The following is a 27,497-nucleotide window of genomic DNA, read 5'->3' on the forward strand; positions in this document are numbered from 1 at the left end:
ACTTATAGGTATCAGTGATTTCAACTCTGCAGCAAGTAAGAAGGCTCTCAATTGAGTCTAAATGAGCTTCATGAAGACAGACCAGCTCAAATAGTGTCTGCAACCCTCAGGCAGGACCCACCCCATCTCTCAACTCACTGGGCTTTGGAACCCATGTCCCCTGCCTAGCAAGTGCCATTTAGTAGAGGGTGAGTCTCTCCAGAGGGCTATGCCAAGTACAGTTCTGCTGCCCTCCATTCACACAACAAGGATAACAACCCTTTATTACTCCTGCCCCAATAACAAGGAGACTGGGGATCCAACACAGGCCAGAAGTGATCATTTGGGCAAGCAATCCCATCATGCTGATCACGTAGGTAGGGTGGGTGTGCCCGTGCAAATGAGATCAGCTCCTGAAGTCCTCTTCCACAGCTCATCACTAGATGTCAGCAGAGAGCTCATTCAGACTCTGTTTACACTAACAAACACCCAAAGGCTGATAGTCAACCTAAATTATTCCCATATCAACCTGACCTGATTTTTCCCTTCATGGAATATTTAATTAAATATATTTTGAAGCATTCAGTTGCATATTTTTGTTATTTAATTTCCTCAAAAACAACCCCCTTTTGGGGCTATTGGTAATAAGCTATTTGCTCTGTGGGGAAAAAAGGCTGAAGCAGAGGGGTTCAGGAAGCCGTTAGCTAGAAATACGTTTTTTTTTAATTGTTCCTCTCAAACTACTGTCACTATTTATAGTGGGTGCCTCAGATATAGATACAGGAGAACCTCAGAGTTACGACCACCAGAGTTATGAACTGACCAGTCAACCACACACCTCATTTGGAACCAGAAGTACACAATCAGGCAGCAGTAGAGACAAAGAAACCAAAAACAAATACAGTACAGTACTGTGTTCAATGTAAACTACTAAAAAAAATAAAGGGAAAGTTTCAAAAAAAGATTTGATAAGGTAAGGAAACTGTTTCTGTGCTTGTTTCATTTAAATTAAGATGGTTAAAAGCCACATTTTTCTTCTGCATAGTAAAATTTCAAAGCTGTATTAAGTCAAGTTCATTGTAAACTTTTGAAAGAACAACCAGAACATTTTGTTTAGAGTTACGAACATTTCAGAGTTACGAACAACCTCCATTCCCGCGGTGTTTGTAACTCCGAGGTTCTACTGTATACAGACAGCATCTGAGATCGAAATCCCCAGCTGAAACTATTGCCTTGCATTAAGTGCTGTGTAAACAGCTTTCTAGGATTTACAAAAAGGTAAATATTAATCTGTTTGCATGAAGTGGTGATGTAAAAGCCTAGAGTAAATATCAGTATTAATACACCTTGACAGTTCTTTAGCATTGCAAATAATAGAGTCAATGCAACACGGGGCCTACTTCTGCTCTCGCACTACTCTAAATTTAGAGTCACTCCATTAACTTCAGTGGAGTTACTCTGGATTTAAACTACTGTAACTGAGAGCAGAGTTTGTCCCGTTGTTTTCAATTGAGTTAGATTCTTCAGGATTAAATGAACACGTTACATCTTTTTCACATCACTCAGGAATACCATATGCCAGTGATCAGAGGTTCTAAATTAAAAGTTCTTGCATTCAGCATTAGACGTAGAGCAGCGTGGCCTCAGTCCTGCAATCTGATCTGCTAGCACTGGCCCCTGTATCGGCAGAGTCCCTTTGACTTTGGTTCACACTAGTGGCTCTGACAGCAGGATGGAGGCCCCAGCTGTTAGCTATGTGCTTACAGAGTGGTGCAGCTAGTTAAATTAATGATTTGACTAGCTCTGGGGCCAGATGTCTACTGTTCTGCTGGTGACTCGAAGCCAGTGGAGCTTATCAAGTCTGCAAGATTTTCTCTTTTGCCCACTTTTTCTTTACAGTGGCTGGAAAGTAGAGACACCATCAACCTGAAATGTCCACAGAGATTGGATTGTCCCGGTAATAAAGGTGTTTTAGTGATAGCTACACCCACAGTGTGCGGTATCACAAATAGACACAATGCAGTTTGGTTCTAGTGTTGGATAGATCATTGCCAAAGTCTGCACCAACCACTCATATTTCTGATATCACTGGTTTGCCAGGTCATATCCTCTTGGCGAATGTCTAATTACTGTGCTATTTTATTTCACATGCAGCTAGAGAGAATGCCGCATAGAGATGTTGTAGGGAACAGTGAATACATCATAAAATGTCCCTGTATAGGGAACAGTGAATATATCATAAAATGTCCCTGTATAACCATAAAACAAACTATTCCATACTAAAATTGTATATAACTGTCCTAAAATGGCTTTCAGATTGGCCCACAGAAAAAACATGGGTGGCTATAATGACCTACCAAGGGATATTTTATCCCATCTGTTGGTCGTGCTATGACACCAACTCAGAGAGTTATCTCCAAAAAGCCTTTCATATGATAACAAAGCAAATCCTGCCCTATGATGATTCTTTGGCTCATAATTCACTTTGTACTCCTCTCTGCATGAAACGAAAAACTGAAAGCAGTCAGATGTGTGTCCAATAATTATTCATACTCCAGTGGGAGCTACATATTTTCTTCAGTAATTCTGGAGGCAAAGTGGTGAAAAATAAGCAATGGTAAATTAAAAGGCTCATCACCCCTACATCTATGATTGGGCGGACTAGATTGCAGCAACTTTTCTAAAAGTGACTCCCCCACCAGACCTCTGACTTTGCAGAGTCCCACAAAGACCTCCAGTCTTTTTTCAAGATTTACATGCAACCCCTAGGAGAATGAGCTGGGAAGATATCATGGGCTGACGTGTGCAAGTGGCTCACAGCTCTGTCTATCCTACAGAACACACTCTACACCTGTCACCAAGCTAACCTGGTGCTTGGCCAAGTTCAGCTCACGGATGAAGACCAGCTGATAGAAGATGAACCTGAACAGGAGGGAGCTCATGCAACCAGATGGAAACACGTTACAGTTTGAAGCCATGGTTTGGTCTCCTTTGGCTGAAAGCACACACCCACAACTGGTCAGGTCAGTCCACAGTTTAGAAGTGCTCTTGGATTCCTCACTGGTACTAAGCTCTTGCCCAGCATCATCCATAAACAATGTTTTCTGCTATATATGGCTGCCCAGGAGACTCCATTCCATCCCAGATGATGATCAGCTGGCTACAGTAATGCACACCTCCATTGCCACCCGAGTGGACTGCAGTAATGAAATCTATCTGGGTGTGACAGTGTCAGCCCTTGGGGAAACTGAAGCTACTACAAAATGGAGCAGTGCTTCTCAGCAAAGTCATTACTGCACACGTGTCAAACCTGTCCTCGCCTCACTACACTGGCTGCCCATAGAATACCGCAAAATCTCAATCCTTATCTTCAGTGAACGTAATGAGGAAGTGTCAGAGGGGTAGCCGTGTTAGTCTGGATCTGTAAAAAGCGACAAAGAGTCCTGTGGCACCTTATAAACTAACAGACGTATTGGAGCATAAGCTTTCGTGGGTGAATACCCACTTCGTTAGATGCATGTAGTGCATGTAATGAGGAAGGTTTCTAACTATCAGAGGAGTGAGGTTCTAAACAGCCTCCCAATAGGAGTGATGGGGGCAGGACACCTAACTAATTTTAAGATGGAGCTTGTTAAGTTTATGAATGGGATGATATGTCGGGGTTGCCAGTGAGAGCGGTGGACTGGACTCGATGAGCCAGGAGGTCCCTTCCTGTCCTATGTTCCTACGATCTGGGCTTGGGATGCTTAAAAGATCATCTAAAACCCTGAGTGGAGGATTGTTATCGGCAACTCCACTTCTCTGGCACCATGTAACTGCCTACTGCAAGGTTGTAGCTTGGTTCTGCAGGAGCCGGAGGAGCCAGTCCAAGGCTATGGGATGAACTCTCCACGGGATCTAAGAACCACTTCCAATGCTGCCACTTTCTGTTCCGAGTTCAAGGTTCACTTCTTCATTCATAAAGGCACAGCACAGCAGATGTCATTTAAAAAGCAATCCACACATAATCTTCCTGTTGGAGAGGAAGAGAGAGAGAGGGGGAAAGAACAACACATGATTGATGCCACTACACTGCTGGAAGGTGCTCAGATACCACAGTGACGGTGCAGTGTGAGGACCTGAATTATTATCAAGCAAAATGGTGGTAGAACTTGTCTTAAATCCTGCCTGGAGGAATCCTGTGGTGTAAGGCCACTATAATGCCACACTCTCACTGCTCCTTGGGGTGTGTCTGTACAGCTCATTGATCCGTGGCTGCCAGAACAGATCCTTGGGACCCTACGTAGCCAGCTGTAAACTAAAGCAATTTCAAGACCCCAGGATCGGGGTGTGCAAAGGTGGGTTAAATCCACCATTGCCCCTGTCACCTCCAGTTCCGAGCTGAGTGAGCATGGACATACTGGGAGACCTGGGTTTATCACTCCAAAATGGAACAAGCGTGGACAGTTGAAAAGTTGGCCTGGCAAACTAAAAACACAATGATTTTGCTAAAATCCAAATCCAATCATTCCATTTTTATCCAATCTCACTATAGGATGAAGATAAAAATGACTCCTTTCCTCATGATTGTCCCCTATGCACAACCTACACTAAGCATGATGGAACTGTAGATTGTTTGACTACATTTCTGTAATTTTCTTTACCTAGAAAGTTTAAGAATGTCTCCAAACTCTTATTAAACAGTACCCATTTGGTCTCCTCTTCCAAACATTCCATCTTAATATGAAACTGTGACTGCACATTCTGTTGGAAATTCATTTATGGGCCAGTCATTTCTAGCCTGGTTATTTCAGCATTGATTAAATGGCTGTGTCCCCTTAATTTTGATCAAAGGAGAAAGACTTTGTGTATTTTAGTATTGTTTTCCTGTTCTATCACGTCCTGGGAGGAGGTACAGGTTAATAATTCAACTCTCAAAGGGAGCTGAGACCGGTTGCAAAGGATTTTGCAGACTGGAACCATCTTTTAAAACATTATTTAGTTCCTATTTCTTTTGCTTACTTCTACAAATAATCTGCGGGCTTGTCTAAATGGGAAACTTGGAAAAACTATTCTGAATTAACTAAAGGTGTGAATATAAGTGGATTGTTTAAACTTCATTAAATCCCCGTGTGGACGCCCTTAGTCAGAATTAAAGTGGCCGTAATTCAGTTTAGCCTAATTCACTTTGGAAGTGAATTAGGAAGCATTTGTTGAGTTTTTATGCATAGAACTTTACCTTCTTTATTTGACAATGTCTAAAAGACAGACCTGAATGAAAGAAACGGGACACTCAGCGATGTTTCTTATTGAGGAAGAAATAGGATCTAACTCGCTGTAACCCCAAACAGTGAATGGGTTACTGCCAGTTTCTCTAGTCCCCCGCTAAGTTACCTAATGCAAATCCATAGTTGTGGCCACCGCCCCCATGGTATTTGGGACACTGGTATTGGTGCTCATAGACTTTATATTGATATTGCAGTAATACCTAGAGTGCCCTACTAAGATCAGGGTCTCGCTATGCTAGGCACTGGACATGCTCCTATTAGGAGATAGGACCAGGCTCAAAGAGCTTATAGTCGAAGTAAACAAGACAAAGGACAACTTGTTCTCCCTGTTCTGCAGATGGGAGCTGAGGCCCAGAGAGATGAAGGGACTTGCTCAAAGTCACACAGGGAGTCTGGGTTAGAGTTAGGAACTGACCCCAGGTCTCCTGAATGCCAGTCTGGTGCCTGAACCAAAACAAAACCCCGAACCACCCATCCCTCCCAACTAACCACACCAAGAACCCTGCCATTGCGAAGGCAGTTCTGAGCGTTGGGAGTGTTGATCCTGAATCCTGAACTGAGGCCAGTCTGTGTGTTATGGATCTAAACAACTTTGGATTTTACTTTTCAGCTAAAAGTTTGGGCAGCCAAACTCATCTTTAACAAACTCTCTCCACCCAATGAATGTTCTTTATCGAAGAAAATGGCGGGTCTATTGGCTTCTCCTGCCTGGTCTTTGGACAGCGTGTTCAAGCTGGATACACATGGGTTTCTCCACTATTTCCTGTGTTCCCACATCAAAAATGATTTTCTTTTTTAAAGGTGGATGGTCCATTTAGGAACCCCTTTACAGGCCAAACGTTACAGTGCAGCAGTCCTATGGGATCTGAGCCAGCTTCCATTGAAGTCAATAGCATGTCTCCCTTTGGCCTGATTGGTATCAAGATGTCATGTCCTCAACCCGGGTACAAATGAGAGGCTTGATCCTGCTCTCACGTCTCTGGATTTTATTCGGTATAATGCCACTGAGCTGCCTGGAATTTCTCAGAACTTACAGTGAGGTAAATGAGATAGAGGCTCATGGTGCCAGTTTGTAGCACAAACTAAGGCTTAACTTTGTTTCTTACTCAGGCTAAAATACCGATCCCTTGAGTTCGGTGAGGTAATACTTGTGTATGCAAGATCAGAGCTGTGCTCCATAAGCCTCTACCAAGATGTCATAGTGAAATGAGAATCATAACAAACCAAGAGCACTGGCTTTATATCGAGGTTCAAACAGAGAGCCCTGCGGGGGAGGAGGAGGGAACGCTATATTAACAGGACGCTTTCTGTCCACATCCGCGGCTTTCTTTCTGACTCAGATCTGATCAGGCTTGGAGAATGCGGAAAAGGATGTCCTATGATTATACAACTGGAAATATTTTAATTAAGCGGTGCAGCTCGAGTTGCTAAGTGAATTTAAAATGCATGTAAATAATCTCCCAATGCCTTGTATGTGTCAGACAGGAATGAGGGATGCAGAACGTGAGATCCTTGCCTGATTTTTTAAGATTAGAACAGTTCCAGTTGCTTAAGATACAGACTTTTTTTTTTAAAGTTCACAACGGTGAGTGAAGGTGAGCCAGACCTGCCTGAGCGGCATCCTCATCATCGGCACTCGATAACGTGAAGGTATCAATCAGCCTTACTGAATTAGCATTTCACTGAGAGTGATGCACAAAGCCTTTTAATGAGGGCTTTCAAGTCTCTCCGCTCAGGGTTTCTGACTGCCTGTTCCTAAGCAACAGAGAGGACTGGCAGCCCGTAGGTTTATGATGTATTCTTAAATAAAGGATTTACAATGCTGGAAATTGCGTGCAAAATTAGGATAATTATGTTTTGTTGTTTTGGCACAAAGTTCAAAGATAAACAAACAGGCTTTGGGCCCTTAGAAGCTTCCTGTTTTGTTCTTGTTCCTTCCACTGTTCAGTGGGATAAGCTAAGTCCTGAGATTGGTGTTTGCCCGTTTTGTACAAATTAACACTTTAAAAGTAAAAAAAAAAGGCTTCTTGACTTATGCTAATATGGGGAACTGCACGAATCCTTTGTTATAAACCACCCAGCCCTGCCAAGATGTGTGACTTCTTTTTCAAGAACAGGGATGACACTCTGGTCCCTATGTTACATGTCTTCATGACAGTATAGCTGACTCATTCTTCCGCTGTGCCCGGTCTCCTAGGTGCAGCGGAAAGTGCAATGCAAGGGAGACACTAGCATCTCCCTGAATCAGCCCTGGATTGGTTCAGTGCATGGCATAATTCTGGGAGCTGATTTAGGGCTGCTCTAATCTATGTCTTGGCTGCAAAGGGTTGTCAACCAGCCAGTTGTACTCTGGCAATGCGTCTTCCTGTCCTTGGAACACCTCCTGTGTGGACGGCTGGGAAGGATGAGGTAGGGCTGGGCATGATGGCTTTATTTCCCTCTGTGGTTCCTGTTCCACCAGCTATCCAGCCCATGTGTGCCTAATTCATAATGCTCTACAGTAAACAAAAACCCAGAACCAGTGTACAATTTGTGCAGAGTGTGGATTCAAATGAGCATCTGCCTATGTGAGGGTGAGGAGAAGGAGTGACAGATTATCATGTAATTACAGCTACAGAACAGGGATACATCTGGTCATAACCACATCTGCTGTAAATGCATTATAGCAGCATAGTCCAAGAGTAAGCAGTAGATTTCGTGTGGCCCAATAGAGCTGGAAAATCTTGGAAATCTATCCTAATCTGTGACTCCACATGTCAGCTACCTCGATGACTGCAACTTCCTCCTTTCTGGCCTCTCTGTTTTACATTTCATGTCCCTCCCCTGTATCCAAAAACACTGGGGCTAAAATTAACTCCCCTTGCCCATTGCTTGGATGACATCACTCCCTCTCTGGACCACTTCATTGGCTTCCCCTGACCTTCTGGTCCTAAATGAGTCTGTTCCTCTCTGCATCTTCCTCTCTGCATCTCTTCTCATTTTCTTTGTAGTACTCTTGCTCCCTTCCCTGCACCACAGTCTAAGCTTTCCCTTCGGCACAGCTCCGCTGGCGTTCGCCAGGCCAACTTCCACCCACTGAAGATCTGGGGGAGTGGTTTGAGCATTGGCCTACTAAACCCAGCATTGTGAGTTCAGTCTTTGAGGGGGCCATTTAGGGATCTGGGGCAAAATCAGAACTTGGTCCTGCTAATGAAGGCAGGGGGCTGCACTCAATGACCTTTCAGGGTCTCTTCCAGTTCTATGAGATAGGTATATCTCTATATGTTTATGTGTCCTACTGTTGCCACCATTGATTCAGCTCCTCTAATGCAGATGAGACATCAGTGGTTGTCAGCATTTCTACTACCCTGTCACATGGCCCTGCTCTGAGCAGGGTTAGATGGCCTGGTGCTAACGAAGCCAGTTGTGCCTTGTCTACAATAGCGTTACCACCAATGACAGCAACAGCAGGACTTTTTAGGGGAGAAATTGTAGTCGTGCCCTTTGTGTCCTTCCTCCACTCTTAGGGTGGGAATTTTTCAAAGGGGCCCAACCAGGGATCCAACTTCCATTAACTTTCAATGGCATTTGGGCACCTAACTCCCAGTCTTAGTCCTTCATGCCACTCTGAACTCCCAGAACTCTCTCCTTCCCCTGGCATGACCTCCCTCCTTTCACATCCCACCGTAAAGCGTCCTGCAAAGCTTAACAGTGCCCGCCCACCAATGAAGAGTGTTTACAAACAAATTGAGCAAGGCCCTTCAGTTTTTGCACTGCTCTGAGATAAACCCACCTTCTGCTGGTGGGATGTGTCTATTGTTCACGGGGAGGTTTTCAAAAGCACAAAGGGCAGTTGTGGGGCCAAATCTCAGTGGTTGTCGGTGGAATTGAGTGCCTAACTCCCCTTGGTGCCCTTGAAATCCCCAGCCCCTTTGAGTATAAATTTCTTGGGATGGTGGATGCGGTGGCCTTGTCCCTTGTGCATCACACCACAGGTGTTAAATGCTACCCACTCTGTGCTGGCCTAGCTAGCTATGCAAGGGGAAAGGCAGTGAAGAACAGCACCACTCGGCCAGGAGTCCCCGCCTCTCCCCGCTGCGTCGTGGTGTTACAGACTCCCAAGGCTGCCAGCCTGCCCTCAGTCCTGGCCCTGTTCCTGCCCCAGCCTTTCCTGAGCCTCACTGCAGCCTTTCTCCAGCCCTGTTCCTGCCCTGCTCCATCCTGCATCCTGACCCCCACACCCTTGGATTGACTTCGATCCAGCTCTGACCTTTGGTCTGCATCCGGACTCGGACTCTCATTCTGATTTGGCTTGTCTACGGATTCTGACCCCGTGTAATCCTTGTCAGCTGGCTCACCGGGCTGCTAGGGGCGGTGGGGAGCTACGGCGTCACTGGCCGGCCTGGGTCACTCCTCTGTCACCGGGGAATTGGCGGCGGGGAGAGCGCTGGCCAGAGTCTGGAGCGCACCCCACAGGCAGGGGAGCGCTGGCAAAAGTCTGTGGCGCGCCCCATGGCCTGTCCCTGGGCTCCAATTTCAGTTCTGCCCTCGTCCTGGTCCCCACTCCACGTCTGGCTCTGACCCTTGGTAATGTTTTTGACCACTGCTCCAACCACCAGGCCTGACTGTCTAGAACCCAAAGCCTGACACTTGGCCCTGGAAGGTTTTCATCCACCAGACTAGGATGCAATTTAATTCTCTCTGCATGTTCCCTTCCTTCACAGTGCGCGAGCGGCATGGAAGGGTCTGACCCAAAGTTTTTCCATGAGTGGGCTTTGCATGAGACGGTCAGTGCACACTGCTCTCTTCCTGATGAAATCACCCTTCCGTAGGCAAGCACTGTATCTGCTCTGCCTTGGCTGCTTCCTGACCCAGCACGGTCAGCAGCACAAGTAGAACGGAGAGCCTGAGCCGGCGCTGATTGAAGTCCGTGGCAAAGGTCCTGTCTGTGGTGTAGGACCGGGGCATTAGGCTCAGTTTTGACAGACCCGATTCACATGATTGCCCTGTTGGCTCCAAACCTCAGTGCAGAACACAGCAGACTCTGCTCGGTGTGCTTTTCCCCTCCAAAAGGTACAAGAATATTGATTTGCACCTCACTATCAAACCTCAATGCATTTGCTACTTAGCTGGACACAGCAGTGCATGGCAATCCCCAGGTCTGTACACTTGGCTGGCCATGCCTTGCAGCCGCCCTACCGCATCCAAAGCCTGGAACACAAAACGGGCAGGAAAACCAACCATTTGTTCTTCAAAGCATTCCTGGGCAGTTCACCCAGGGTGCTTTAAGGGCCTGGTTCTGCCACCCAAACCCTGCCTTGAGCAAAGGGGCAAAACAGGGGCCCTAAAGCAAGATCTCACCTCTGCATGGTAAAGAGCCACATGGTGTGTGTTATCTCTGAGGCTATAGTACAGGTGGGGGAGTTCACTCCAAAATAGTACCGAGTGTTTTCCCCCCTCAAACTTGGAATGGAGTAATAGATCAGAGGATTCTTACATAAATAAGACCTAAGAAGAAATTCCTTGATATTTGATAAGAGTCTGAATTCAGTAAGAATTGCACGCTGAAAGGATGAAATTCACCCCCGTGCAGTGAGCAAGCAGAAGGTCTGCAGAGCGCTTAAATCCCAGGTAAGCCCACAGAGTACATAGACCTTGTACTGCCCCTCTGCACAGGCTGAATTTTACCCAAGGAGACCAACAATTTTTGTTCCTTTAATATGTGCTGTTTTTAGTAGGCATTCCACAGGATAGCTATGCTCAAGATAATTTCCAATGTTAATTTAAATGCTGTTTTATACAATTATTTACATGTATCTTTCTAGGGGGACATTTGAACTTCTCTCTCTTTGGGTGAACAGAACTATGCAGCACTACCCTATGAATAGTTTTCCCATCTGTCATTTTATTCCCTCTGCTGCATCTACCAGCTAACTCCCAGAGACTCAGAATACCTCGCCTGTTCCTTATAAAGCATAGTGTCTAACAATAGCCATGCCACTTAATAGTCAATCTTAGTAATTTAGCAGACCAGGGTCATACAAACCTATCCACTTGTACAGTACATTAGGGAAGTGTGCATATTAAAACAATATACCCGTTACATGATTCTACCAGCGGGTTGTGCCACACTACTGTGTTATGCAGTCAGCCGGCAGGTTTAAATTGGACTATATTCTTGTGTTGACCATTAAAGCAAAAGGGCTTATTGTTGAGTGAACCAATGCCCTAGCAAGCGTTAAGGAATAACTTGCAATAATGACGTTTGAGCTTTAGTAAGAGTGACAAGTTTAGTATAGTGACCTGTTTATCAGGACACGTGTTTTTTAACTGCAAAATGCGCTCGTCGCATTAGTATGGAAAGTCTGGATACTGTAGTATGTGCTTGGAATATTTGCAATATGTAACGGAAAAGGGGATATGTGTAACCGTTGTGTATGAAAAGAGGACGTTATAGCATCTCAGCAACCCATCTATAAAAGATGGCCAGGCTGAGTTATTTGTCAAACCAGGCAGGACTGGGATCAGGCTGTCATTGGCTGCCAGCTTTGGTTCCATAAGACCGGGTATTAGATATCCATTGTTATGCGCTATTCTTAAATAATAAAGGAAACTTTAGTAATAAAGGCAATGAAGCTTGACTACTCCTGCCTCACCATTTATTATTACTGGCTAAAACTGAGCCACCAATAATCAAAATTTAACCAATATTTAACACTTGCTAACAGTGCTATCCAGTGTTTGTCAGTCTCTCAATTCTTCATACTCCTTGTCATTGACTTGGAATCTACCCTGCTAACAAGCTTCTCGTCCTCCTTAATGCTCCTCTGTTTGAAGTTCAACAGTCTTATACGAACTGCTGAACACGTGAAATACTTAAATTCTTACCACTTTATGGATTTGTGTAAAACATTTTGACCCCATCCTGCAGTTGGGTCCATGTCATTGGAGTCCTGCATTGCCCTATTTCAGGATGGGGGCCCTAGTTGGCCTTGACTGGCAGCACTAGAATTACTAGCTGGAAAAAGCAGGACAAAAATCTCCATTTACAATCACAGAATAAAAAATATTGCTAAGCTACATGGCAGGAATGGAGGCGTATAGGCCTGATCCACATCTCACTCTCACTGGTATAAATGAGGAGTAACTCAGTGGAGTAATACTGGAGTTAGTGAGAGGAGACTAAGTGCATTGAAGAAGAACCCAACAAACAATCCTGTACAATCTCTTCAGTACAAGAGTGATTCAGATAAAGTGGTGGAGCTGATGGGCCCAGAAAATTTATTCCAGAGTCAACAAACATAAATGTTATCAGCCGAAGAACCCATGGGTTTAGCCACCAATACATAATTGTTAAGCAGCAGAACATCTGATCACGATTCATAGTAATAAGTTGTTTAATATCCAGGGACTCCCTTCAGTACCTTGGCACTTGAACAATACTAATGCAGTTACTGTACCAGCACTTAGCCCATCCAAGTCCAACCAAAGGGCGATTCTTGGAGGACAATCCAAAATAACCCATGCACATCAAGTATATGAAATACTCAGCCTCCTCCAAACGGCTTTGGGTGCACAGTGCCTCATCAATGCAATCAAAAAGCAGGTTAGGGATTCAGAATTTCATTATAGCATCTAAATTGCTATCTGTGTGGAAATAATAGAGAATTTGCGACATGTTGGTGTATATCTAGAAGCCTGTGCTGAGGTATCCCCCTCTCCATTTTCCATTTCCATTTCTCTTCTGAGCTATTTGTGGGGCAAGGGGTTATCCTTGTCCTTCTGCTAGTGTGCTAGATGATATAAAGGAGAGAGATTTCTGTCAAGCTCCAGTAAGTGTGACTATAGTATGTTTGTATAACACAATTGACAAAATTGGTGTTTTGTCCCTTTCTAGAGGTTGGTTCACTAGGGGATAATAGCCTACTACTAGTACCAGCTTATGGAGTTACTCCTTTAGCTCAAGTGGTTGAGGTTCATGCTGAAGTTCTCCGGTTCAAACCCTGCTGACCTCTTGTGGGATGGGTGGATCATTATATTTGCATTTATATGGCTACTTGCTTGGTTATTTTTTCTTTGCTTTGGAATTCTTTTCCTCTCTTTTTTTTTCTTCTTCAGGTTTTCATTCCTGTCTGAGTCTTTCTCGGTGTTTCAGGCTGGGAAGTATTTCTTCAGTTTAGCCCCTTTAGGTTGGAACTTTATTTTAGATGCTCTCCTAAGGCTTCAGACTGGCCAGACTGTCTGAAAATTTATCCCTTGAGAAGATGTTTGCCAGTCGATTTGAATTTGAGGGGATTTTGCAGATCTTGGGTATTGCTTTTCCTTTGGAGGCTTTGAAGAGGCTTTGTTAAATTATGCTTATGTTATTAATGAGAACTCAAGCATATGAATACATATGAATATTAGGGTATAAAACCCTACACTAGACTCCACTTTGATAGTCAGATTATTGTGCATAAATGGCTTGGGGCCAACCTGAGACACCGCCTCCCATCCTGGGACATACTGCCACAGTTGGGGCCAGCAGAGGGCCTAAGTTGTAGTCTCTTTAGTATAAGAAAGAGGGAGTGGCTAGAGGGGTGAGTGGTGCGGTGCTGGCCCTTTGGAACATGTTTTCTCTAGTGGTCCATAACAGCCCAAGTTTAATATGGCATGCACTGAGTGGCTCACCTTCTCTCCCTTGGCTGTGAAGAGATGGGCATAGGGTAGGGCTGGGTAAGAGTGTGTGGGGATTGTGTGGAGAAGGTAGTTAAATTTCTGTTGTCACTGAGTTTTCTGCTTTGCTATGGGATAACTGCTGGGTATGTTTCAGAGTAGCAGCCGTGTTAGTCTGTATTAGCAAAAAGAACGAGGAGTACTTGTGGCACCTTAGAGACTAACACATTTATTTGAGCATAAGCTTTCGTGGGCTAAAACCCACTTCATCGGATGCATGCAGTGGAAGATACAGTAGGAAAATATAGATACACAGAACATGAAAAAATGGGTGTTGCCATACCAACTGTAATGAGGGTATGTAGTGGGGTGGACTGCCCCACTCCCTGAGAGAGTGGGCTGCAGCAGGCCAGTGCACCTGTGCAGACAGGCAGCCAATCAGAGAAGGGATTAGTGGGAGCCAATCGGGGCCCAGATTGGAGGCAGCCAATCAGGGCCCAGGTCAGCACTATAAAAAGGCTGCTCAGGGCAAGGAGAATCAGTCTATCCCAGGACTTTGACAGGGGAAGGTCTGTCTCTAGAGCAGGGGGACGAGCACCACGGACAGCGCAGTGCTGGCCAGGCTCGGGAAGCAGAAGAGAGCTCTAGCCCGAGGCCTGCCAGGCTCTGAAGGGAAGGGCCTAGCGGGTGCAAGGAGCAGTAGGGGAAGCAGCCCAGGGAAGTGGACAGATGAGGGGAGAGAAGGAGGACAGTGAGGATGCTGCCAGAAGGTCCCTGGGCCGGGATCCAGAGTAGAAGGCGGGCCTGTGTCTCCCCCTTCCCACCTTGCAGTACACCCAGCCATCGGCCGTAGGGAGTGGCTATTATAGACTATGCCAGATCCCTGACAAGAGGGATTAGACTTTGGGGTGTGTGATTGTACATGGTGGCTGGGGCATAGAGAGACTGCTGATCACCCCCCTTTCTTCCCCCGGAAGGGGGTGTGGATGGACTGAGGGGCATTGCCGGAGGGCAGTGGTCCAGAAGAGGATGCCGCTGGTTGGGAGCAATGCGGGCTCAGGTGCCAACCAAGGGTGAGACGATGGACGGGACGCCACCAGGAGGGGGCACTCCATTGGACTGAGCTAATTCCCGGAGGTAACTAGCAGGAGGCGCCAGGTGGTGAGTCCCAACCTTATCATAGGGTAATTAATTAAGGTGAGCTATTATCAGCAGAAGAAAAAAAAACATTTGTAGTGATAATCAGGATGGCCCATTTCCAACCGTTGACAAGAAGGTGTGAGCTCAAATAAATGTGTTAGTCTCTAAGGTGCCACAAGTACTCCTCATTCTTTTTGCTGGGTATGCGTGTTTCTAAAAGTTTTTTTTAAGGATGCCCAGGGCATTGGGTCTTTTATTGTAGAGCAGTGAAAATACAAAGAAATAAATTCAAGCTAAGAATTACTTTAAATGGGGGCAGCTGGGTTATTAGACACTGTAAACCCTTATGCAGGTCCAATATGATGCATAAGGAAGGGTTGCTATTTGTGTGGCTGGACTACTGTCGTATCTCAGGACAGGGTTGTAGGAGTGGATGAAGGGTTTTGTTATGTTCACAGCCTACACCCAGAGAAGTTAGACAGAAATGTAAACACTCTCAGTGGAAGCTCGTGAAGTAATTTGGCTGTATTTCTGAGAATTCAGAACAATAACGTACAAGAATCCCAAAACAGAGAGAAATAAAGCAGGCTGCTCTCTAAGGTAGGAAGGCACAACTCACTCCACCATTTTGTAGGCTGTTTTACCCAACTGGCTGTTCCCAGATCCACACTTCACTACAGAGCTCCCTATCCTGCAAGCAGGATCAAGAACCCTCCTGCCCCCTCACTCTTAAATTGAGAACTTGAAATTCCTATATAGTCCCTAGTACACCACAGGTTGGCGCTTCCTTTGAGGGTAGTAATTTGTGCTTGAGGACAGTAGGTTGGTGAAAGCGTAGATTAGCTATCTTGCTTCCACTGAAGTCAGCCTCTCCCGCAAAACTACTGCTTAGAGTGGCCACAGAATTAGGCCATGCCCTCACGCTGTTTTATGTTGTATGCATCCTTGTCCTCATTAGTTTTGTTTTCTTCTTATCCAAATACACTGCTGCTCATTTCTGAGCCGAATCATTCCATCCAGCAGAGAGACTGCTTCTATTGAATGCGTCTGCCCCCAATTGCTGCAAAGCCTTAAATACACACACCCAGCTATAGAACCGAAATAAAAGTTGCATATATTTTGGTTGATAAGAAACGGAATGCTACAATATTTCCCACTTTAATGTATCTAGATGAAACACATTTTCAGATATTTTCCCACTTAGCTGTGTGGCTTAATAGCCAGCAATCTAGCCTTCATTATGTTAAATGCCTTTTAAAAAGTAACCAGTGCACTATCTGCAGAAGACCTACTGGCGCACAGAATGGCTTCATCCCCATAAAAATGCAAATGAACTCTGGAAATGTAGGCCTAGCTCATTTGTATTGAAAATAAAAAGGGGCTTCGAACAGAGCCCAGAGGAACTCTGTTAACAATGAGACATTCAGCAGCGGCGGCAATGCTATAATGCTACAGCTCACATAATTTCTCAGCCATCTCCTGAAGTTACACTTTTCTTTTCAACCCTGAATTGAAGGGTTGTAAATGGGGGAAGGGTAGCGTGGTGCTTGGCCCAGGCAGGGGATGATCCAAACGCAATACGCCAAATTCTCCTCCATTTCACCGGTCAGGTCAGGGCAAGTGAGAAGAGAATGTAGGCCATTGTCCAAGGAAACCATAGACACATTATCTGAATGAGTCAGTGTCTTAGCATCCCATCTATCCTGCAGGAAGGGAACGCGCCTGTCCTGAAGAAGAGGAGGGATGTGATGGCTCCCCTTAGCTTAGAGTCGGCTCCCCCCAGCATTCCTGAGGGTGGAAGCCACCCCAAAAGGAGTAGGGAGGGGAGCAGACATGGGGATGGTGTCACCTGTCTTTCTAGAATAGCTAGCTTAGCTGGAACGGCACAGAGAGAGCTGCACACTGCTCATTGCAAGTGGGCTTTCCCTGCCTGGGGACACGGGGGTGCAGGGTTGATCCCTCAGTCTGACATGCCCCCGTGCAGTGGCTAGCAGAGTGAGCACACAGAACAGTCTCCCAAACGCAGTGAGCGCGTCATAGCGGTGTGAACCCAGAGCCAAAGACCTCGGCTGCACGGACTTTGCTGAGTGCGCCTTCTGTGATGAAGCTGACCCAGAAACGTGCCCACAGTTTCCCATCAACAAAGTTGCCAAATGCCTGTCAATTACTTGTGTACGACAGATCCTCCCTTTAGGTTGTGGGAGTCCCTCAATGTGCTTCGGACAACCATGGCTGAGTCTGAAATACACAAGCCCTCCAACCCCCAGAGATTAGCCTGAATCTGGTCATGACCAAGATCCTCTTTGTCACAACCTCCCTCAACTTGTATCAAAGGAGCAGCAGCATTATAGGCTGCTTTCATGATCTTTTCAACCCTTCGGAGACTCACTCTGGGATTGCAGCCCAGATCTGGGCCTCCTGAAGGCGACAGAAGCGGGTTGGATGCCAGAGGAAGCAGCCATCTCTGAATCTCAAAGAGTGGGAAGCCAAGATGCCATGTGAGATAACGGGCTTCTGCTCTCCTGGCCAGCCCACACTAACCGGGCATATTATAGGTTGCTGACCCTTAAAGGTGAATACTCGGTGGGCTGGATTCCCCACTGCTTTTCACCTTGCAATGTCCTTTGTCAAGAGAGTGCACAGAGAGCGAAACCACTTTGCACTGATGTAACTCAATGGCACACGGTGGAGGAGAAAGCAGGCCCTGGGTGTTTTCAGAGCTGCTTGGACCATTGTCAATGATGGAAGGACTCATCTGTTTATTCCATACTTTGAAACTGACACCTCTCTTTCCGCCCCAGCCTGAGAAGGGTTTTATAGACAAAGGAGGAAGAATTTGCTACAGAAGTGGACTTATGAGGTGCTGAATCAATATACAAAGAGCTGCTGCTCTATTCAGTTTTGGTAGTTGGTGTTTTGTTTCAGGAGCCCTTTCTCTTTAACGGGGATCTCACCTAGTGTTAGTAGCACACGGGGGAATCATCTTGTATGGTTTTTTTTTTATTTTTTTTTTTTTTAATGGAGATATCCTATCTCCTAGAACTGGAAGGGACCTTGAAAGATCATCAAGTCCAGCCCCCTGCCTTCACTAGCAGGACCAAGTACTGATTTTGCCCCAGATCCCTAAGTGGCCCCCTCAAGGACTGAACTCACAACCCTGGGTTTAGCAGGCCAATGCTCAAACCACTGAGCTATCCCTCCCCCCCACTGAGCTATCCCTCCCCCCTGTGGGGGAGAGTTCTGTGCTGGGAAAGGGAAGGAATTGCCTTGACCGCCTCCTGCCACCTGCAGAAAATTGGCTTTTACCTTCTCTCCCAGGGCTGGAGTCTCAATGGGGTGGCGCTGGGTGGATAGAGATTCCTTCCCAACAGCACACCTGTGTCAGGGCGAAAGCCCTCAGATGAGGAGGTGTCATGCAAATGACGCATTGCCTTAATTTTCACATTTGATGAATATGTATTGCCTCATTTGCATGAACTGTCTCTTTATTTTTAATGACAAATTGTTTTCATGTTCTGCTCCCGCTCCCTCATCACTGCATGGGTTGTTCTGCTACAGTGAAAGGCCAGCTAGAAAAGGCATCCGATGAAATAATTGTACTTGACATTTAGGTGTCTTTTAGTCCTAGTGAAACTGAAGCAATAAATTCGAGCTGAAGCGAAGCATGAAGGTGCCTGGGTTTTAAGAGAAGTATTTGGGCCAAGCTGCAGCAGCAATGAAGCGAGGGGGGATGGGGAGCCCATATACTCCAGTGAAAAGAGTGGGAGATGCTCCATCAATAATGTTACAAATGACACAGGAGACCCGGGCTCCTAGTTCCTCCAGAGGGGACCCGATTTCTGTCTCGCTGGGGGTGTTTCAGGCTCCCTGAGAACTGGGATCAGACAGGCGGTGTTGCCACCTCTAAAGGTTCAATAGTTGTGAGTGAGGCCCCAAGAAATCGTGAAATTGTGTTGTGGGTTGGATCTGCCCTGCCCATCCCGTGTGTGTGTGTGTGTGTGTGTGTGTGCCAATGCTCCCAGACTTATTCAGGGGATGGAGCTCTCACCACCACATCTGCTCACCCACCAGTTCTGCCCCACCAGGAGCTGTCAATCCCCTCTGCCAGGCAGGGGTTGCAGCAGGGCCCCTTTCTCCCTTTTCAGGCAGCAATCAGCTCCCCTGATCTGCCCCTTCCCAGGCTGGACATTGCAGAGCTGAAATTCCCAGAGGGATGGAGCTCCTCAGGTCATCCTAAGAGTGGCTCCAGCCCCCCCGTCCTGCCATCACTCCTTCTCCTCTCCACACAGCCCCAGCTCCCTGTGATAACACCTCCCCACCCCAACCTAGCACCTGTCACATCTTGGCCAACCAGAGGGCTGAACCAGGGACCTCCAGAGTTGAAAGCAGGAGTCTCCACAGCATGAACTAAAGAACCAGCCTCTCGGTGGTGCGGCAACAAACCCATCCCCGTGTGGATCAGGCACACATGCACTGTATGGGACTGTATGCCCAGCAGGGCCCGTGGGCGCTATGCTCTGAGCGCTAACAGGAAGAGGGAGCCAAGATGCTCCACTCTAACTCTTTGGTCTTGGCTAGGTCTCTGCAGACATAGATGAGGAGTGTTTGCTGGCAGTGTCTCCCCTCCATTTCTTGTTTGTCTCCTCATTGGATAGTGTGTAGTTTCATTTTCAATTATGTAGTGTAGTGTCTTTTAAATTATGATTCATTTTGTTTTCAAACTCTCCAAATATCATTTTGCTCTTTGCTGTCAAACTACAAATGTAGAGTGTAAATACTAAGATGGGTGAACGTGAGTGCCTGGCATTAAATCAGGATATTGATATAACAGACATCACAGAAACTTAGTGGAATGATGATTATTAAGGGGAATGGAAATACCAAGGCACAAATATATAGGAGTGACAGAGGTCATTCTGGTGGGGGAATGACACTATATGTGAAAGAAAGCATATGCAAAACAAATATAGTAAAACCCTTAAATGACTCAAACTATACCATAGAATCTCTATGGATAGAAATTCCATGCTTAAATAATAAGAACATAGCAGTGGGAATCTACTACCATGCACCTGACCAGGATGGTGGTGGTGACTGTGAAATGCTCAGGGAGATTAGAGATGCTACAAAAACATAAAACCTAATAATAATGTGGGATTTCATCTCTCCCCATAGTGACTGGGAACATGTCATCTCAGGATGGGACGCAGAGATAAAATTTCTAGACACCATTCATGACTGTTTCTTGAAGCATTTAATCCTGGAACCCACAAGGGAGAGGCAATTCTTGATTTCGTCCTAAGTGGTGCACAGTATCTGGTCCAAGAGGCAAATCTAGCGGAACCACTCAGTAATAGTGATCACAATGTAATTAAATTTAACATCCTTATGGAGGGAAAATACCAAAGAAACTCACAACAGTAGCATTTAACTTAAAAAAGCAGAATGACACAAAAATGTGGCAGCTAGTTAAACAAAAATTAAAATGAAGAGTCACAAGAGTGAAATGCCTGCAAGTTGCATGGAAACTTTAAAAAAAACACCACAATAGAGGCTCAAAGTAAATGTATACCCCCAAATAAAAAAAAGTAAGAGGACCAGAAAAAATGCCATCATCGCTAAACAACAGAGTAAAAGAAGAATTTAGAGACAAAAAGACATCTTTTAAAAATTGGAAGTCAAATCCCACTGAGAAAATAGAAAGAACCATAAACTCTGGCAAGTGAAGTGTAAAAATATAACTAGGAAGGCCAAAAAAGAATTTGAAGAGCAACTAGCAAATGACACAAAAACTAATAGAATTTTTTAAATTATATTAGAAGCAGGAAGCCTGCCAAACAGTCAGTGAGGCAACTGGATAATCAAGGTGCTAAAGGAGCACCCAAGAAAGACAAGGCCATTGCCGAGAAGCTAAATCAATTCTTTTCATTGGTCTTCACTGCAGACGATATGAGGAAGATTCCCAAACCTAAGCCACTGTTTTTAGGTGACAAGTCTGAGGAACTGTCCCAAACTACTAACTGGTATGTAGTCTATCATTTTAATCAGCCTCTGTATCGGCTGACTGGAGGATAGCTAATGGAATGCTGATTTTTAAAAAAGGTTCCAGATGTGATCCTGGCAATTACAGGCTGGTAAGCCTATTTTCAGTACAAGGCAAATTGGTTGAAGTTATAATAAAGAACAAAATTATCAGACACCTAGATGAGCACAGTACATTAGGGAAGAGTCAACATAGCTTTTGTAAAGGGAAATCATGCCTCACCCATCTATTAGAATTCTTTGAGGGTGTCAACAGCCATGTGGACAAGGGTGATCCAGTGGATATAGTGTACTTGGACATTCAGAAAGTCTTTGGCAAGGTCCCTCACCAAAGACCCTTAACAAAGTAAGCTGTCATGGGGTAATAGGGAAAGTCCTCTCATGGATCAGTAACTGGTTAAGAGATAGGAAACAAAGGGTAGGAATAAACAGTCACTTCTCATAGTGGAGAGGGGAAATAGTGAGTCCCCAAGGATTTGTACAGGGACCAGTGCTGTTCAACATATTCATCAATGATCTGGAACAAGGAGTAAATAGTGAGGGGCATAGTTTGCAGACGATACAAAACTACACAAGATAATTAAGTCCAAAGCTGAAGAGTTACAAAGGGATCTCACAAAGCTGGGTGACTTGGCAAGAAAATGGCAGGTGAAATTCGATGTTGATAAATGCAAAGTAATGCACATTGGAAAACATAATCCCAACTATACATACTAAATGATGGGTCTAAATGAGCTGTTACCGCTCAAGAAAGAGATCTTGGAGTCATTGTGGATAGTTCCCTGAAAACATCTGCTCAATGTGCAGTGGCAGTCAAAAAAGGAACCATTAGGAAAGGGATAGATAATGAGACAGAAAATATCATAATGCTATTATATAAATGCATGGTACGCCCACACCTTGAATACTGCTTGTAGTTCTGCTCTCTGCAGCTCCAAAAAGATCTATGAGAATTGGAAAAGAATCAGAGAAGGGCAACAAAAATGATCAGGGGTATGGAACTTAATCTCTCCATATGAGGAGAGATTAATAAGAGGAGAGATTAATAAAACTGGGACTGTTCAGTTTTGAAAAGAGACGACTAAGAGGGGATATGACAGAGGTCTTTAAAATCATGACTGGTGTGGAGAAAGTAAATAAGGAAGTGTTATTTACTCCTTCACATGACACAGGAACAGGGGTGACTCAATGAAATTAATAGGCATCAGGAACAAACAAAAGGAAGTTTTTCTTCACACAACGCACAGTCAACCTGTGGAATTTATTGCCGGGGGATGTTATGAAAGCCAAAGGTATAAGTGGGTTCTAAAAAGAATGAGATACGTTTGTGGAGGATAGGTCCATCAATGGCTATTAGCCAAGATGGTCAAGGATGCAACCTTACGCTCTGGGTGTCCCTAGCTTTAGACTGCCAGAAGCTGGTGGTGGACAACAAGGGATGGATCACTCAGTGATTACCCGTTTTAATTCCTTCTGAAGCATCAGGCACTAGCTACTATTTGAAGACAGGATACTGGGCTAGATGGACCATTGCTCTGATCCAGTATAGACATTCCTTTGTTCTCATGCACCTTAGCTTGAGGTCCACTCTTCAATCTGCCTGTAACAATAACTATACCTAACACTTTTTGATCGATAGGTTCAAAGCGCTTTACTAAGGTGGTTATGTATTAATTCTCACAAGCCCACACAACTTTGACAGATGGGGAAACCGAGATTGACAGCAGTTGGCTGAGGTCACTCAGCCAGTCAAAGGCACATTTGGGAACAGAACCCAGGTATCCTGACTCCCTCTCCTATTCACTGCACCGTGTGTGTTTTTTGTACCAATCTCTAACGTTTTGTGCATTTTGCCCTTGTCTTTGCCATATTGTAATCTCTTCTCTTTTAGACATTGAGGTGACATCAGAGTCACCTGCTTTCTTTCCCACATTTGCAAAGTCATTTTCATTATTGCATTTTTAAATACATTTGGCCATAACTGGGACATTCCTTTCTAACCTTGCTCTTTTATACAGCTTTACCTTTTCCTTCCTGAACTGGTTATTTTATTTTCTGCGAATCCAGTTTTTATTTTTGCCAACTCCATTGATTGCCAGTGTACATTGGTCTCTTCCAGAGACTTGCTGCAGCTGCACAAAGGCATATGCCGTTGGATGAATTCATATTGCTTTGTCTTGCATAAGTTCTGTGTCTCCGAGCAGCCTCTGTTACCTTGGCATTGTCACATCCCATAATGATCTGATTGTGGAATCTCTTAAATTTTCAAAATTGCAGGAGTAGCTTTTAAGCGTCAGGTGAGTCAGCAGTTCTTCTTTCCCCCTTGCATACGAGAGCTGATAAGCATCTTCACTGGAGCTGCATGGATGGAACGGAGAGCAGAATTCTAGTTCATTCTGTATATTAATATAATTAAAAGGTCCCAGTTTTACCAGCTTTGAAACTATATTTTCAATGCAGACACCAGTAGATCTATTTTCTAAATATAGTAATTGGATATTTCTCCTGTGCAGAGGGGACGATCACGCTCTCAGACTGTGTGTGACACTTGCATGGTTTCCTTCGTGTAGTGGTCAGAGCAACTGCAACAGATGCTGTTCCTCTTTCTACCCTGTTTCTTCAGGATTGAGCTGCCTGCCTTTCACAAGTGCTGTACCTTTCAGGGCCTTGACCAAAGGCAATCAGAGTCTTTCCTTCACCCTTAGTGAGCAGCTTTCCCACTCAATTGTGCAACACCAGTATTGTGCTGGACCAGCTACACACTGTCGCAGGCTTCAGTCCAGATTCTGCAATGGGTCTGCACAGGCCAACCACTATGCCTGCAGTGAGCCCCATGACAGACCCTTGCAGAACCTACCCTCTTGTCCGGCGTGGGTGCTGGGACCTGCCCTCGTGCATCCAGCTGCAGGATCTGCCCCTTTGTTTTGCACAACCTGTACTTGGATACTCAACTTGGATTTTCCTCCTGGAACCCGACCCACGTGTGTGGTCTTAATCTGAGATCTTTATTCATTGCCACTGCAAAATCTGACCCCACAATTTAACAGCATGTCCACACGTGAAAAGCCAGGCCCTTCTTGACAAGAACAAGGAGTAATGGTCTCAAGGTGCAGTGGGGGAGGTCTAGGTTGGATATTAGGAAACACTATTTCGCTAGGAGGGTGGTGAAGCACTGGAATGGGTTCCCTAGGGAGGTGGTGGAATCTCCTTCCTTAGAGGTTTTTAAGGTCAGGCTTGACAAAACCTTGGCTGGGATGATTTAGTTGGGAATTGGTCCTGCTTTGAGCAGGGGGCTGGACTAGATGGCCTCCTGAGGTCCCTTCCAACCCCGATATTCTATGATTCTCTCGCTGATCCATGTTGGCTAGCTATCCAGTTGTACTTTACATAGATCGCCCTCCTTCCCGCCACACGCACTCCATCCCTTCAGAGTGTTTTATACTTTCCCTAAACAGAAGTTAAGCTAAGTGATCTGTAACTTCCTAGTGTGTCTCTAGGCCCCTTTTGAAAGAATGGCATTACATTGGCCACTTTCCAGTAGGAATCTCTTCTCCACTAAGTGGGCTTTTAGGAAATGTCAGATAGGGGTTTGCCGCTTTGTGTCAGCTGCTGCATCGTTATTGCTTTCAAATGTACATTGAATGTATCCCTTTCTGGGAGAGGTCAGTTACCCTGACTTTTGACTGCCGTAGGGCCTGTGGAATGGATCTGCAGGAGTTCGTGCTTCTGGAGGGGAACAGTACAGTACAGGTCTGTCTCCTTTCACAGCTTAGTAAACAAACAACAAGACCACAGGCTCTGCAGGATTGTGTCACAGGTAACACAATAGATATAGTTAATGGGATTCTCTAAAGCAGGGGTCGGAACGTTTGGCACGCGGCTTGCCAGGGTAAGCACCCTAGCGGGCCGGGCCAGTTTATTTACCTGCTGACGCGGCAGGTTCGGCCGATCGTGGCCCCCACTGGCCGCGGTTTGCCGTCCCGGGCCAATGGGGGCGGCAGGAAGCGGCGCGGGCCGAGGGATGTGCTGGCCATGGCTTCCCGCCGCCCCCATTGGCCCGGGACGGTGAACCACGGCGAGTGGGAGCCACGATCGGCCGAACCTGCCGCGTCAGCAGGTAAATAAACTGGCCCGGCCCGCTAGGGTGCTTACCCTGGCGAGCCGCGTGCCGAACATTGCCGACCCCTGCTCTAAAGGTTGGCTGGGCTAACATTTTACCTAGCTTGGTTTTCTTGTATCTCTTCACACAGTCAATAGAACTTTTCACTACGGGTTTAATTTTCAAACCAAATGCTTCAGTGAACTCTCCTCTCCGGAACTGACTACACTACCAGGGTAAGTCGACCTAAGTTACACTACGCCAGCTACGTGAACAGGCCGGATTAACTCTCCTGTGGACCTGGGGCTATTAGATTTTGTGGGGCCCCTGTATCCAAGTCTTTTTCCTAATTTAAAACAAAATTATCACAATTATGGCATCAAGGCTATTAACGCTATTCTAAACTCGCCTTCTAATTAATATAAAGCCGTTCTGTGGTTACATTTCAGTCTTAAAACATGTAGAATATAGTTAAGTTAATTCAAAATAGCCTACTTCTTACCTTAGAACAGCTGTTATATTAGTTTCTTTCTGGGAGGGAGTTTGGGTGCAGGAGGGGGCTTCAGGCTGGGGCAGAGTGGCTCCCGGCTGGCGGTGCAGCAGGGCTCAGGCAGGCTGCCTGCATGCTGTGGCCCCATGCTGCTCCCGGAAGTGGCCGGCTGCTGGTACGTCTCTGCACGCCCCTGGGGGGAGGGGCACAGCATATCTTCGTGTGCGGCCTACGCCCGCAAGCACCGCCCCTGCAGCTCCAGCCAATAGGAGATGTGTGGATGGTGCTCGGGGTGGGGGCAGCATGCACAGCCACCTCCCTCCCCCGCCAGGGGCCGCAGAGACATGCCAGCAGATGACCGCATCTGGGAGCAGTGTGGGGCCATGGCATGCAGGCAGCCTGCCTGAGCCCTGCTGCGCTGGGGCCCTCCTTAGCCCAGGGCCCTGGGCTGCAGCCCCTAAAGCACCTGTGTTAATCTGGTCCTGTATGTGAATAATGTAACTGGAGTCGATGTTGCTTAGGTCCAGGGCACCAGCAAACCATGCGCTTGGGGCGGCACAACTCTAGAGGCAGCATGGTGGCATTCCAGGGGCGGCACTTTGCTCTCAGAGTTTGTTTTTTTTTTTTGCTTGGGCTGGCCAAAAAACTATAGCTGGCCCTGCCTAGGTCGACTTATTACTGTGGTGTCTACACCACACTGCCTCAATGGGAGACACTCTTCCATCGACTTACTTAACTCGTCTCGTTCTGGGGGAGTACCGGAGTCGACCGGAGAGCGCTCTGCAATCGCTTTAGCAGGTCTTCACTAGACCCGCTAAGTTGACCCCCGCTGCATCGATCGCAGCAGCATCAATCCCTTGTAAGTGTAGACATGGCCCCGCCTTAATAAAAGGACATAATGTCCCTCCACCCCAAAAATACAGACAGCCCCTGTGGGTTTTATAACAGAGTCAGCAGAGTTTTAGGCCTATTGTTACTGAAGTTGCCCTGGTTCACTGATCTGTAACTGAGAAGAATGGAATTTAAAATTGGCCTTTTATATTAGATTTACACTAAAAATATACTGGGTGAATCTTCTCTACAGTACTGATCCGGACTTTCATTGTTCCAGAGGCTGTAACCCTGCAAACACGCACCTAAATAGCCTTTTGAACACAATGGGACTCCACCCAGGCATAAAGTTACTCATGTAATTAAGTGTTTGCAGGACCACTGGGACTTTGTTCGTCCAAGGATTTGCACTGAGCCCAGTGCATTTTGGTCCAGGACTTCATGAGGTTAGCCAGTGCGGGGTGAATACTTGTACAGTCCAGGAACAATCACTACAGCTCATACCTCACTAGCCAGTTTTCATGCCTTGACTGAATGAGCTCTCCAGGAAGTAAAACCCACCTCTTGTTACGCATCTGATTTATGCAACATCTTCCAACTTTATCAAATAAATGCTAGTGGAACAAGCACGTTTTTGATCATAGAATCATAGAAGATTAGGGTTGGAAGAGACCTCAGGAGATCATCTAGTCCAATCCCCTGCTCAAATCAGGATCAACCCCAACTAAATCATCCCAGCCAGGGCTTTGTCAAGCTGGGCCTTAAAAACCTCTAAGGAAGGAGATTCCACCACCTCCCTGGGCAACCCATTCCAGTGCTTCACCAACCTCCTAGTGAAATAGTGTTTCCTAATATCCAACCTAGATCTCCCCCACTGCAACTTGAGACCATTGCTCCTTGTTCTGTCATCTGCCACCACTGAGAACCGTCTAGATCCATCCTCTTTGGAACCCCCCCCCCCCTTCAGGTAGTTGAAAGCTGCTATAAAATCCTCCCTCACTTGTCTCTTCTGCAG

This window comes from Chrysemys picta, chromosome 4, assembly GCF_011386835.1.
Source record: "Chrysemys picta bellii isolate R12L10 chromosome 4, ASM1138683v2, whole genome shotgun sequence".
NCBI lineage: Eukaryota > Metazoa > Chordata > Testudines > Emydidae > Chrysemys > Chrysemys picta.